The 13119-nt window shown below is 45.2% G+C and overlaps 1 protein-coding gene across 1 annotated transcript in view; it reads right to left on the reverse strand.

Moving 5' to 3' along the window:
* Positions 1–13119, reverse strand: part of GRAMD1B (GRAM domain containing 1B) — a gene marked incomplete at its 5' end in the record, with an annotated part of 165757 nt that overhangs the window by 130861 nt on the left and 21777 nt on the right. The window lies entirely within an intron of this gene.

Consider the following 13119-nt stretch of genomic DNA (forward strand, 5'->3'; position numbering starts at 1 on the left):
GGGGTGCGAACAGGAGGGAATTCCAGCAGGAGAAAGACTTGAGACTTGATGGCGTCTGGGGCCACCTGGCCTGCTTCCCCGCCTCCAGGGAAGGCTGAAGAGGGTGAGGACCAAAGAGGGATTAGAAGGTGGAGTCCTTCCACTCCTTAAAGCCCTGTAGGCAGGAAGATTATAGAGCTTCAACTCACAAGAGTTCTTGAAGTGCTTACTTTAAATGACTGTGGAATTCAACAGTCATTCATCCTACTCAAGAGAAAGAAAAGCTGTTCAGACACCTTATGACACTAATTGAACATAAAGCTGGTGAACAAATAATTTTTATTAATTGCTAATTATTAAGTACTCCAGGTTTCTAATCAAGAGTCTGGAGCCCCCGTGGGCTAAGAATGGTGTTTGCTTTTTTAAATGGCTGGGAATAAACATTTTTAAAATGATAATAATATTTCATGACATGTGAAAATTATATGAAATTCAAAATTATGTCATAAATAAAGATTTACTGAAACACAGCCACACCCGTTCATTTACCTACTAACCAGGGCTGCTTTTTTGCTACAATGGCAGAGCTGTGCAGTTAAGGCAGAACTGAATAAGTGCAGTAGTGAGGCCATTAGACCCACAAAGCCTAAATATTTACTGTATGGCCCCTTACAGAAAAAGTTAGCAAACCCCTGTTTGGCATAGATTCCATTAATAATAAATTCCTATTACCATAAATGTCACTATAACCCAGGCCCAGTACAACCAAACTTGTTCCCTTGTTCTGGTGGATTGTTCACAGCCATAAAAAGCACTGCTCTCTATCTACAGAGTATACTCCTTAGACTAGATCCCCAGAAGATGGCAAACTGTCAACAATTTTGTAGGGTAAGTGCCTGCCCCAGTGACTGTACACTCGCCACCAAAGAAGCATGTGATTTTACAACCATGCTCTCATGTTCTGATTTTTCAGCAAGAAGTAAATGAACTTAGAAGCAATTTACATCAAATTTTCAAATACACAAACATGCACCTACACACACATACACACACACACATACACACACACGCCAGAAATCAGAACAGCACCACACACAAAAGCTTCCAGTTGCTTGGCAGAACCAAGTGTGTACACAATCCTGTGTTCTTTCTTTTACTCCACACAAAGCACTTTTTTTTTTGCCGCTCATTCCCTGTGGAGAACATGTGGCTACTCATCATTCCCTCTTTGCAAGGTCTCATAGACTTGCCTTTTAAAAACTCCTTATAACAAAATTATACTGCTGTGTTGCTAACCCATGGGGTTTCTTACATTGGGACTGACCTGTCATATGTACCAAGCACCCTCTTCTATACAACTTGGAAAAGGTGTTAAGACTACAGTAGGCAACCCACAGATGACTGGAACTCAAATTCCACAGCAGACTCAGCTCCAGAGGCAAGCATCAAGAGAGAAAAACCAAAATAACAATAACAATAATAATTTAAAAAGAAAAAAAGAGAGAGAGAGGAATACCAGTCTACACCGTTGGCAGTACATGTGAGGAGAAGTAGGAGGGAGGGCTGTCTGGAACCCAGTGTTTTACACTAACACCTAAAGGGGCTCAACCAACCCAATGACCACAATCAGCATTACGGCCTCTTCACTGAAGAGATCAAACTGGACTCCATTTAAGCTATCTATAATGGGGCTGTGCTTCCTTCTCATCCTACCCTCACTCTGGCAATCAAAGCTTAAAGTAAAGCTAATAGAGGGGCTCCCCGAACTAAATGAGAAGTACCAGAGTTTCAGAAAAATAATTCTGAGCTGATTTTAGCAAGTTATCTCACTAGATGGCACTGCTGACTTCCAAACCAGAACCTGAACGAGGCCAAGCCATCCAGCTTCTGAAACCAAAACTAGAACCAACTTTCTGGCGCCCCCTTCTGGCCTTCCCATTGCTTAGAAAACCGTTCAGAGGATAGAGATGAAAGTTAACAATGGATCACCTTCAAACGATTTATTGGTTTTAAATAACTAAGAAATATCAACGTGCATGCATTCAACAAGTATTTCTCCAATGCCCTCTCTGTGTAGATATGTCAAAAGGCAGCATCCAAGTTAAGTCAAGACTTTGGAATACGCTGCCTCAGGTTACATCCAACTTCCTCCACTTCCTACTTAACACAACCCTGAGCAAATTATTAGTCATTTTCCTTACCTACAAAATGGAGATAGATGTTACGATAGTTCTTACTGTTGTAAGGATTAAAGAATGTAAAGCTGTTGTAAGAATTAAAGAATGAACATATGTGAAGTATGGAGAATACTGCTTGGCACATACTAACTGTTGTACAAATGCTATTATTACGTGCAAGTTATCGTTTTGTGGGTCATGGAAAATAAAGCCATGAATCAGACAGGGATCCTGCTCTCAAGGTATTTACAATCTGGAAAGTAAGAGTCAATATAAACTATAATTTTAAACTACATTTAAAAGTAGAAAATGATAACTCTTAGAAGTAAATATTAAAAGCTACAGAAACATAGACCAGAGAAAGATCGCTTCCTTCTGGGGCTGGTAAGGGTTTTTTGCTGACGCTTGAAATTTGAACAGATTCAGGATGAGCAGAACTGAGGAGAGGGCTTTTTTTTTTTTTTTTTTTTTTTAATTTATTTGGCCATTCCGCGTGGCTTGTGGGATTTTAGTTTCCCAACCAGGGACTGAACCCGGGCCCCCGGCAGTGAGAGCACAGAGTCCTAACCACTGGACCGGCAGGGAATCCTGAGAGGACATTCTGGTTCAGCTCGGTCACCAAACATTTACCACATACCAGGCACTGTGCTAGAAGGCTGGGACGTAAGGAGCCCCAGTCTAGGAGGCACAAGTGTTCCCTGAGCACTGCGATGCAGCGACACCGGAAGGATGAAGGGGCGCAGGTCGCAGACCCTTCTGCTGGGGGATTTCAGGCAACATACTGGAGAGGAGAACGTGGAACAGGAGGTACTGCGGGTAACTCCACAGCAGCAACAGCTGCAGCAGGCATGGGATCCTTCCTCCTCTAGACACCCCCCTGCCTCCCCACCCCCTAAAGGAGCCTGGTCCTCTCTCCTCCCATTTTCAGAACTTTTTTTCCCACCGTCTTTAAAGGTGAGATAGACACCCACCACTACCACTCCACCCAACCCCATGAAATGATCGTTGTTGAGCAGAGATTCAGACACGGCCTGGCTCTCTCACAAAACTCTCAGTTCCTCTCTTATACGAGCCTTTTCAAACAGTACAGACTACCTGGACGCTGGGCAGCTCACCCTGCTCCCTAAATGAATCTGCCGGTCTTCTGAGGTCATGCAGAAGAGCCATCACCACGGTAGGGTGCTTGCAGAGGGCTGTGGAAGGCCAGAAGGTCAAGGGCCACGTCCACAACCGCTCCATTTCAGTCAAGGCCTTGGAGGGACAGGTGGCCAGTGCGGGCTCTACCGCTTAAGGAAGTTAAGAAGAACTTGAAGGAAGTCCGGCAGAGGGCGCTCACAGATGAAAACGTCTCTTAGAAAGTCTGAAAAGAAACTCCAAACACCGATTTGGAATGACTTAGCCTAGGCACCAGATGACTGAAGTCAGCTTAACACTGCAAGGAAGGGAATTTGTATAAGCAACCGTTTGCCTTTCCCCCAAAAGAGCTAGAAAACGCATGAGGATGAATAAAATCCCTCCTGCTGTAAATTCCACCTGCTGCTAAAAACCACTGTAGAAATTAAATTCTGAAACAGCACACTGTGTTACTAAATAAGGTGGGGAAGCGCTTCTGTGCATCCCGGAATGTTCCGGAGGGAAACCAGCTGAAGCGAATCGAATCTGGAGTCCTGGTTTTGTTCTCTGCCAGCAAGCTAGTGCTGGGAGCTTATCCTAGAAGGTCACACTGAACCAGTAACCGTGGCTGGGAAAAATCCATTGTAATCCGAGGCAGAGCACACTCCAGAGGCAGAAATTCACATGCTACCAAGCTAGCAGGAAGCTCCGCAAGGCAGGCTGGGTAAATTCCCATGATTCCACTGGTCTCCCTTCCTCCCTCCCCCACCCCCGGGCACTGGCAGGAAGGTCAGCCTAAACCCACAAGCCACCAGGAAGGTGGCCTTCTGCCCTCTGCAAAGTACAGCTTCACTCCTAGGGAAACGAAATTTGGCACTTTTTCTGAGCTGGTGCTTCCTAAGTAGAAACAGTTCTTTCTCGCCCAGACAATACTAATGGGGTCTCTTAAGCCCGGAAGGGGTTTTGAGAGATTCAGGGGATTCCAAGCAGTTATGGGGCTATGCGAGATGTCATTTAGTATTTCCAGAGCCTAATGGAACCTGTACATTTACCCACACTAAGGCTGTGCACTCATTTTTCGCATTTCTTTGTTTTTGTCTCTAATCAGAGGAATCTAGTGTGTTAATACCAATTATCTTATGCTAATTAGAAGCTCTGAAAAGCTCAGAATAGCTTTGATAAATGTCTGATTAATAAAAGTGGGGGATATGTATACGTATGACTGATTCACTTTGCTGTACGGCAAGAAACTAATAACACGACGTTGTACAGCAACTATACTCCAATAAAAATTAATTTAAAAAATGATTTTAAGTGGGGGGGCTTCCCTGGTGGCGCAGTGGTTGAGAGTCCGCCTGCCGATGCAGGGGACACGGGTTCGTGCCCGGGTCCGGGAAGATCCCACATGCCGCGGAGCGGCTGGGCCCGTGAGCCATGGCCGCTGAGCCTGCGCGTGCGGAGCCTGTGCTCCACAACGGGAGAGGCCACAACAGTGAGAGGCCCGCGTACCGCAAAAAAAAAAAAAAAAAAAACAAACTCTATCAGAGATTTGCATATAATGTGTTGCAATAATTAAGCAGTTATTAATAAACAAAGAAGAAATCCTTATCTCCCTATTTCAGGCATGTCTCATTTATTGATTTTTCTATGTAATTTAAAATCGTTCATCTTTAAAACATTTTAATGCTCCTAAGACAATCAATAAACTAAATTACTTTAAAAAAAACTGTATCAAAATAAGCTAGGAGCTTTTCTATGCAGATTCCTTGGCCCCCTCCCCAAGTCAAGAGTCTTAGCCTGTCCAGGAATGCGTATTTTTTAAAAGCTTCCCAGTGATTCTGGGGGGCAACCAGGATTGAGACCCACTGGACATCACACTCACTGCCTCTGCTTCCTCACCACTGATTTCATGAATTAGTCACTGCAACCTGGACCACACCCTTACCCCTCCTTGGTTTGATCAACCAAGACCTCTGTTACTGCCAAAGCCAATGACAATAGTTACATCCTAACCTCATTTGACCACCCAGGCAGGTCTGGCATTGATGATTATTCCCATTCTTTAAACTTCACCCCTCTTGCTTTCTATGACAAAACCCTCTGCTCTTTCTTGGATTTTATCCTACTTCTGTTTTTCTCTTCTTTTTTAGGGAACTTCATGGATTCTTCTTCTGGTTGGTCCTAAAATGTTTCCCAGGACTCATTCAGCCTCTCATTTAATAAATTATCTGATACCAACTATAGGCCAGGCATTGTTCTAGAATCTAGATACCAAGTACAAAGTAGCAAATGAAACAGATGAAACCTCCACGCTCAAGGAGTTCACATTTTATTGGGTTTCTTGCTCTTCCAGCTTTATACCCAGGGAGCCTAGGTTTTGTGGATCTCTGAAATTGTTATATTACACATTCAGGGGAGAGGATTTATAGCTCTCATCTGATTCTCAAATAGAGAATGTAACCCACAGAAGATTAAAATCCACTGCAATATATCTCTGGGGAATCATGTCCACATGCAAGGCTTCAATTATGATGGATAAGTTAATGACCCCCAAAGACAGCACAGCACTGAGCTGTCACTAGTCGTCACATGTGGCTACTTAAATTCATTAAAAATTCAGTTCCTTAGTCGTACTAGCTACATTTCAAGAACCTGATGACCACATGTGGCCATTAACTTCCATATTAGTGCAGCTAGAGAACATCTCCATCAGCGCAGAAAGCTTTATTGAACAGCGTAGAGGTTTCCAGATCAAACCCAGGATTTGAGTTCCAGCTCTGCCACTTGTTACCTGAGTAACTCAGAGCAGCTTGTTAACCTCTCTCTACATTCCTGCCCCCTGGTCTTTTAAAATGTAAGTCACTTCACAGACCTGTTTGGAGGATTGAGCAAGTTAACTGATATAAAGCACTTATCAGAAGTCTTGGCAAGTACTAAGTACCCCCAAAAATGTTAATAATACTTATTTTTATTATAATACATTTGCCATGGTGAATGGGTCCAACAGGAATCTCAAACTGAACATGCCCAATACTGATTTCACCATCTTTTTGTTCTCTCCTTGGACTCCACAACTAAGGATGCATGCAAACTAGAAATGCACCTCCATGTCAATTTCACACCAGGTCCTGCAGATGCTACCTTACTATCCCTCAAAGGCATCCCATCCTCCCTTCAACACAGACTACCACTGCGTGAGGTCAAGCTCTCATCACTCCCTGCCAGGATTACTTTAATTGGCTCCTAACTCTTTGCCCGTTGCCAACCCGGCCCTGCTCCACTCTGTCCTTGACACTGATACATCAGTGTTCTTCCTGATATGCAGATTTGATCACGGCTCTTCCTGGCTTACTTTTTCTTTTTTTTTTTGACCACGTGGTTTGAGGGATCTTAGTTCGCCAACCAGGGATTGAGTCCAGGCCCTTGGCAGTGAAAGTGAGGAGTCCTAACCACTGGACTGCCAGGGAAGTCACCTCCTCCTGGCTTAAAATCCTTTAGGCGTCTCCTAATTTCAGAACAAAGTTCAAAAACTCCTTAGTTTAGCCTAAAATTAAGCTATAAAAGCCCAGTAAACTGACTGCCATCTACCTTCCTAGCGTCCACATCTCCCACATCTCCCTCAACGGCTCCAGAATTTCACTCTCCACTCCGGTCATTCTGCTTGTCCCTGGCTTTGACTTTGCTCTTCTCTCGCCTGGTTTATCCTTTTCTCCACTCCCCTCTTTGTTTCACTCATTCCCGTAGGCTGAGGAAGGATCTTCAGGGATTAAGCCTGAGGGCTCTAGCTTTAGACAGGCAGCACTCAAATCTCGATTCTTCCACCTACTCAATTTCACCCTCCATAAACTGGGGATGATAAAAGTATCTTCTTCACTGGGGTGTTGTGAAAATTAAATAAATTAGTACCCACAAAATACTTAGAAAGGTATCTGGCATTGAGTAGATAATCAATATTGTAGCTATTATCATCCTCCAAAAGTAGTACCTGCTCAGGGAAATCTTCCTCGATGGCCACCACCCACACTGTGGTCCCTATATCACCCTGCCCTGTACTTCCCTTTACCATAACACTTATCATACTCCTTGGGATACAATAATTACTGATTCAGTTCCATATACCTTCTACCATGCTGTAAGTTATTTGAGAACAAAGATCCCATTTTATGTCATTTCTTTCCATCTCCAGTGCCCAGCACTGTACTTAGCACATATTAGATGTACAACATGATAAATTAATGTACAAATATCTAGCCTTGTCCTCCCTCTGAGGTCTCCACTTTCTGCTGAATACTCCCCGGCCAGTCCAGAAAGACACTTTGCTGAGTACAGATCACATGCTCCCTCTAGATTACAATGTGCTTCCAAAATGTTCATCAACCTTTTCTGGACACCTGTGTTCAAAGTATCCTGCTAGGCCTTACTGGATTTGTAAGGCCTGGTCTGTGACCTCAAGGAGCCCACCAGTCTGTATGAATTCCTGACGGACCATTCATTCATCCATGTTTCCAGCAGACTAAGCTTCAGGGTTTGGTGCTCTGGAGATGCCAACTTGAATTAGATGTGAACCTTCTAAATAAAGCCACCACTGTAAGCAAACCCATGAAGGCTGGCATGGCCCTCCTAACACCAGCCCTCCTCTGCCCCACCCCTATGCCAGAGTTGTGGCCCAACTCTCAGTTATCCAACATGAGGAAGCTGTACCTCATGCTTGACAGAGCTTCCACTGGAGGGCGAACAGGAAAGAAGGTGGCCCTCCAATTAAGACATCACAGGTATTCGTCAGTGGGAAAAGATTCTGAAGCCCAAGGCTGCAACTTCTTTTTTTTGTTTCTTTCTTTCTAAAATGCCTATGAGTATTAAATTTTCTCTTTTGTTGGGCTTCCCTGGTGGCACAGTGGTTGAGAGTCCACCTGCCGATGCAGGGGACACGGGTTCGTGCCCCGGTCTGGGAAGATGCTGCGGAGTGGCTGGGCCCGTTAGCCATGGCCGCTGAGCCTGCGCGTCTGGAGCCTGTGCTCCACAGCGGGAGAGGCCACAACAGTGAGAGGCCCACGTACCGCAAAAAAAAAAAAAAAAAAATTCTCTTTTGTTAATTTAAAAAATTTTTAATTTTTATTTATTTGATTGAGGTATAATTGACATAAAACATTGTGTTAGTTTCAGGTGTACAACATAATGATTCGGTATTTGTATATATTGCAAAATGATCACCACAATAAGTCTAACATCTGTCACCATACAGAGTTACTCTTTTTTTTTTTTTGGCCGTACCACAAGGCCTGCGGGATCTTAGCTCCCCAACCAGGGATTGAACCCGGGCCCCAGTAGTTAAAGTGCCAAGTCCTAACCACTGGACCGCCATGGAAGTCCCACAGTTTTTTTTCCTTGTGATGAGAGCTTTTAAGATGTACTCCCTCAGCAACTTTCAAATATGCAACATCATATTATTAACTATTATCACCATGCTGAACATTACATCCCCAGGACTTAGGTATTTTATAGCTGGAAGTTTGTACGTTTTGTTTGGTGACATTGGTATTCCCTTTTTTTCTTCTTTTTTTACTGAAGTATAGTTGATTTACAATTTGTGTTAGTTTCGGGTGTAGAGCAAAGTGATTTGGTTATACACACACACATATATATATGTGTGTGTGTATATATATCTATCTGTCTTCTTTTTCAGATTCTTTTCCATTATAGTTTATTACAAGATATTGAATATAGTTCCCTATGCTCTACAGTAGGAGCTAGTTGTTTACCTATTTTATATATAGCAGTTTGTATCTACTAATCCCAAACAATGAGTTTTAAACTTTCATGCTAATCCCTGGATCTCAAGAATATAGATAATCAAGCTTCGGTTGGAAAAAAAAATTATTTTCTTGAATGCCCTGTTCTGAGATAGTTTTCACAAAGGGTAAAGCATCCCTCACCCACGACAAAATTCTAGGCCTCTCACCTCACACAATTAAAAGACTTACACCTACCCCATTACATCCCTCCAATGGGGCCTGAGGGCTGGGGACAGGGGTGGGAAGCAAGGAGAATTGTGCCAGCTTATCTCTCTTCAATTGCGCTTAGCTAAAGGAACACACTGCCTCTTTCTAGTTTCCCACATCCCAGTAGCTTCCTTGGCCTCAATCAGTACGCTCAGCATCACACTGAAATCTTAGACCGTCTGAAGAGAGTAAATACAACTTCACCAGATCTCCTGGTAGTAAACCTTTACTCAGGATGGAACGGGGCCGACGAGTTGTTTCCCAGGACCTGAAGAAGTCTGTGAGAATTCGCCAAGGCCCTGGGCAGCAGAGTCTCAGAGGCCAGCCTACTCCCACCCTCCCTCGCCTTCCTCCCTCCCCAGCCCCCTGGGGCCCCTCCTGCCTTTAGAAAATCCCTTCCTTCCCAATCCAGAGCCTTCACATTGGAGAAGGAAGGAAGTGCCAGGAAGCTGCAAAGAGCTCTCAAACCCCAGGAGAGCCAGAAGCCACTTTGTCCACAGATAACCTCAAAACCTGATCTTGGACAATCATATTTTTGGGGGGAGCTGCACCACGTGGCTTGCGGGATCTTAGTTCCCCGACCAGGGATCGAACCCTGGGCCCTGGCAGTAGAAGTATGGAGTCCTAACCACTGGACCGCCAGGGATGTCCCTTGGACAATCATCTTGATCCTGGTCACTTTATCTAAACTGCTCAAAATGGGTTAAAGTTCCTTCTCCGTCGATTTCCCCTCACAGGAACAAGTCAGGAGACTTTCCCGGGACACACCAAGAGCCCCTGCTTGTGCTCCCCACACATCCCTACTTCCTCCACACCAAGAACCCTTAAATTATATTCCCAACTATCAGGTTTTGAAAGAGATAACTGACAACACACTATCTGTCTCCTGGTTAATTTGTGAGCGTGTTTTTAGTCAAAGGCACACAGCTACCATTCAGGTCAGCATCCAATAACACGCCTCACCACATTGGGTTGATAGAATTCAAATGAAACAATGTGTGGTTTCTATAAAGCCTTGGGAAATTTTGTTAATACCTAAAGGAACCCCGCCCTCCAAGGAACCACTGACTTCCGTAATCAATATACAAACTGGTGTTTGCTGGATCTCCTCTTGGCTCCGCTTCTACTACCCTCTGCATGGCTAGAGTTTTGCCCACAGTCACCTTCTTTTCACTACACATTCTCCCCTGATAATCTCGTGCAAGTCCATGGCCTCAACGACCCACAGGTTGACTCCCAAACCTGTACCACCAGCTTGGACCGTTCCACCAAGCCTCAGTTCCCCAGACCCAGCTGCTTACAGGACATGACCAAAACCCTGCGTCCATGCGCTCCTCCAGCAGCACGTCCCAAACTGCCTGATCCCTCCCGCACGCTCACCTCTTCTACCAAACCACTTGCATCTGCTTTCCTTCGCTCAGCCACCTGCATCACCATCCATCCACTTAGCTATCCAAACAAGGAAACTCGGAAATAGTTTTAGCGGTTCCTTCTCCTCCGTTCCCCACCTCCAATCTGTCGCCGAGTCCTGTTGCTCCTACCTTTGAAACATCTTTTATATCCATCCCCTCCTCCCTACTCCTCCTGTCCCTGCCCCGGTCATACCAGACTGGCTGCACAAGAACTGACTGAAAAGTTTTTTAAAAATAGGTTCCTACACTCTCACTTGCCCTGGATTCTGATTCTGGGTGTCTGGGTGGAGCCTGAAGGATTTCTAAGGCATATCCCAAGTCTGAAAACTATTGTACTAAAGTCCTGCCCTACTGAAATGGCCCCTTAACTGTGCTGGATAATTTTTTTTTAAATAAATTTATTTATTTATTTTTGGCTGCATTGGGTCTTCGTTGCTGCACGTGGGCTTTCTCTAGCTGCGCCGAGCAGGGGCTACTCTTCGTTGTGGTGCGCGGGCTTCTCATTGCAGGGGCTTCTCTTGTTGCAGAGCATGGGCTCTAGGCGCGCGGGCTTCAGTAGTTGTGGCTTGTGGGGTCTAGAGCGCAGGCTCAGTAGTTGTGGTGCACGGGCGTAGTTGCTCCGCGGCATGTGGGATCTTCCCGGCCCATGGCTCGAACCCTGCGTTGGCAGGTGGATTCTTAACCACTGCGCCACCAGGGAAGTCCCTGGATAAATTTTTAACAACCAGTTTGAAGGGGAAAAGGGAATGACTTGTATCACTTGTTGACTTCTGTGCTGTAAATTCTCCCACCACGTGTGATTTCAAGCACCAACGTGATGTCACTAAAAATATCACAACTGGGAAGCTATGTGCACAACTGGCGGATGCAAGCTGGTCCAGCAAGGAATTCGCCTAGACCACCACCTTTATCTTCTAAAACAGAGCTAGACATGCCTCTTCCCAAGTCCTCTGAAGGTTGCCCCTAATGTCACAGATGACAGTCCAAAGACCTTTGTCATACACGAGGCCTTACAACACAAAACCAACTTCTCAACTTCTCCCCACAGGAAGTTCTGTTGACACTGAGCCAATTGTGCTCTCCAAATACACCACGTCCACTCATTCCTCCAAGCTTTGTCCATATCGTCTCCTAAATGTCTCTTCTACATGATCCCACAGACCCCACCTCAATAACTGCATCTCCCACCTTGGCCAATCGAGCCCCATGTCACACAGAAGCCTGGCTGTCTCTCCAGGGCCTCACTGATTTTCTCTTCCTACCTGACCCTTGGAGCTGCAGAGCTGTGACAAATCCAAGCCTGAGCAGCTATCGCCAGTGTTGATGGTGGCCCTGCCCGAGCGTTGGGAGATAACCTGTTGGCTGCATCAGAGAAACCCTCCTTTAGCGCAAGTACTGGCTGCTTTTTTTCAGTGTAGTCAAGCTATTGCATACTAATATGTTTAATACTAACAGTAATCCTTCACATTTAAACAGTGCTCTCCAGTCTACAAAGTGCTTTCTTGTACATTCTTCCATCTGATCTTTCCAACCTTATAAAGTAGATAAAATATATGTGTGTATATATATACATGTATATACATACTCTGATCCTCATTTTATTGGTTTTTTTGTTTGTTTTTTTTGGTTGCACCGTGCGGCTTCTGGGATTTTAGTTCCCCGACCAGCCGACCAGGAATCGAACCAGGGCCCTCGGCAATGAGAGCGCCAAGTCCAAACCACTGGACCACCAGGGAATTCCTGATCCTCATTTTAAAGATGAAGAAAATAAGGATTCAGGGGAATATATGACATGTCTAAGAGCGAATGGTTGGTAAGCTAAGGAATGAGGATTTCAACCCAGGCTTTCTACTCCAGAATTCTTGATTCTTTCACCTTGAGCACATGACCATGCTGGGCCATAGCCTTCACTTAAGACTGGGAAGGGCTGGGCGGCAGGGATGACCTCAGTGATGAGACCGGGGGAGATGTGAGCTTGGGGTGGGGGCACTGGGAAGAGCCTAATGTTCATTCTGCTGAAATTGCCAATGTCTCTGCCCTGCAGGAGGCAGCCCTTGACCAGAAAGCAAGAACATCTGGGAGGTCCAAGGCCACAGAAACCTCGAAACGATAAGTGACAAGCGTTTGCCTGCACCAGTCAACAGGCACTGACATGAGATGGGACCGATAATGCAACCTGCCATGAGGTCTCAAGGCCACAGGTGAAATCACAGAAATAAACTAGTGTTTGATAATAACTGAAAAAAATAACTTACGGCTCAGAGCAGAGCTGTTTCATCAACAAGCTGGTGAAAAAGCCACAGGCACACCAAATAAACCAGAGCACTGTGCCCGGCGAGAGCGCAGGACTTCCTAGAGCCAGAGCCAGGCCTTGAGAGGCTTCCAGGAAGCCAGGGGAGGGTTGGCCTGAGCCCAAGGGGGAGGCTTTGAAGACCAGGG

This window comes from Mesoplodon bidens (assembly GCF_964165515.1).
Source record: "Mesoplodon bidens genome assembly, chromosome: 7".
In the NCBI taxonomy this organism is placed as follows: domain Eukaryota; kingdom Metazoa; phylum Chordata; class Mammalia; order Artiodactyla; family Ziphiidae; genus Mesoplodon; species Mesoplodon bidens.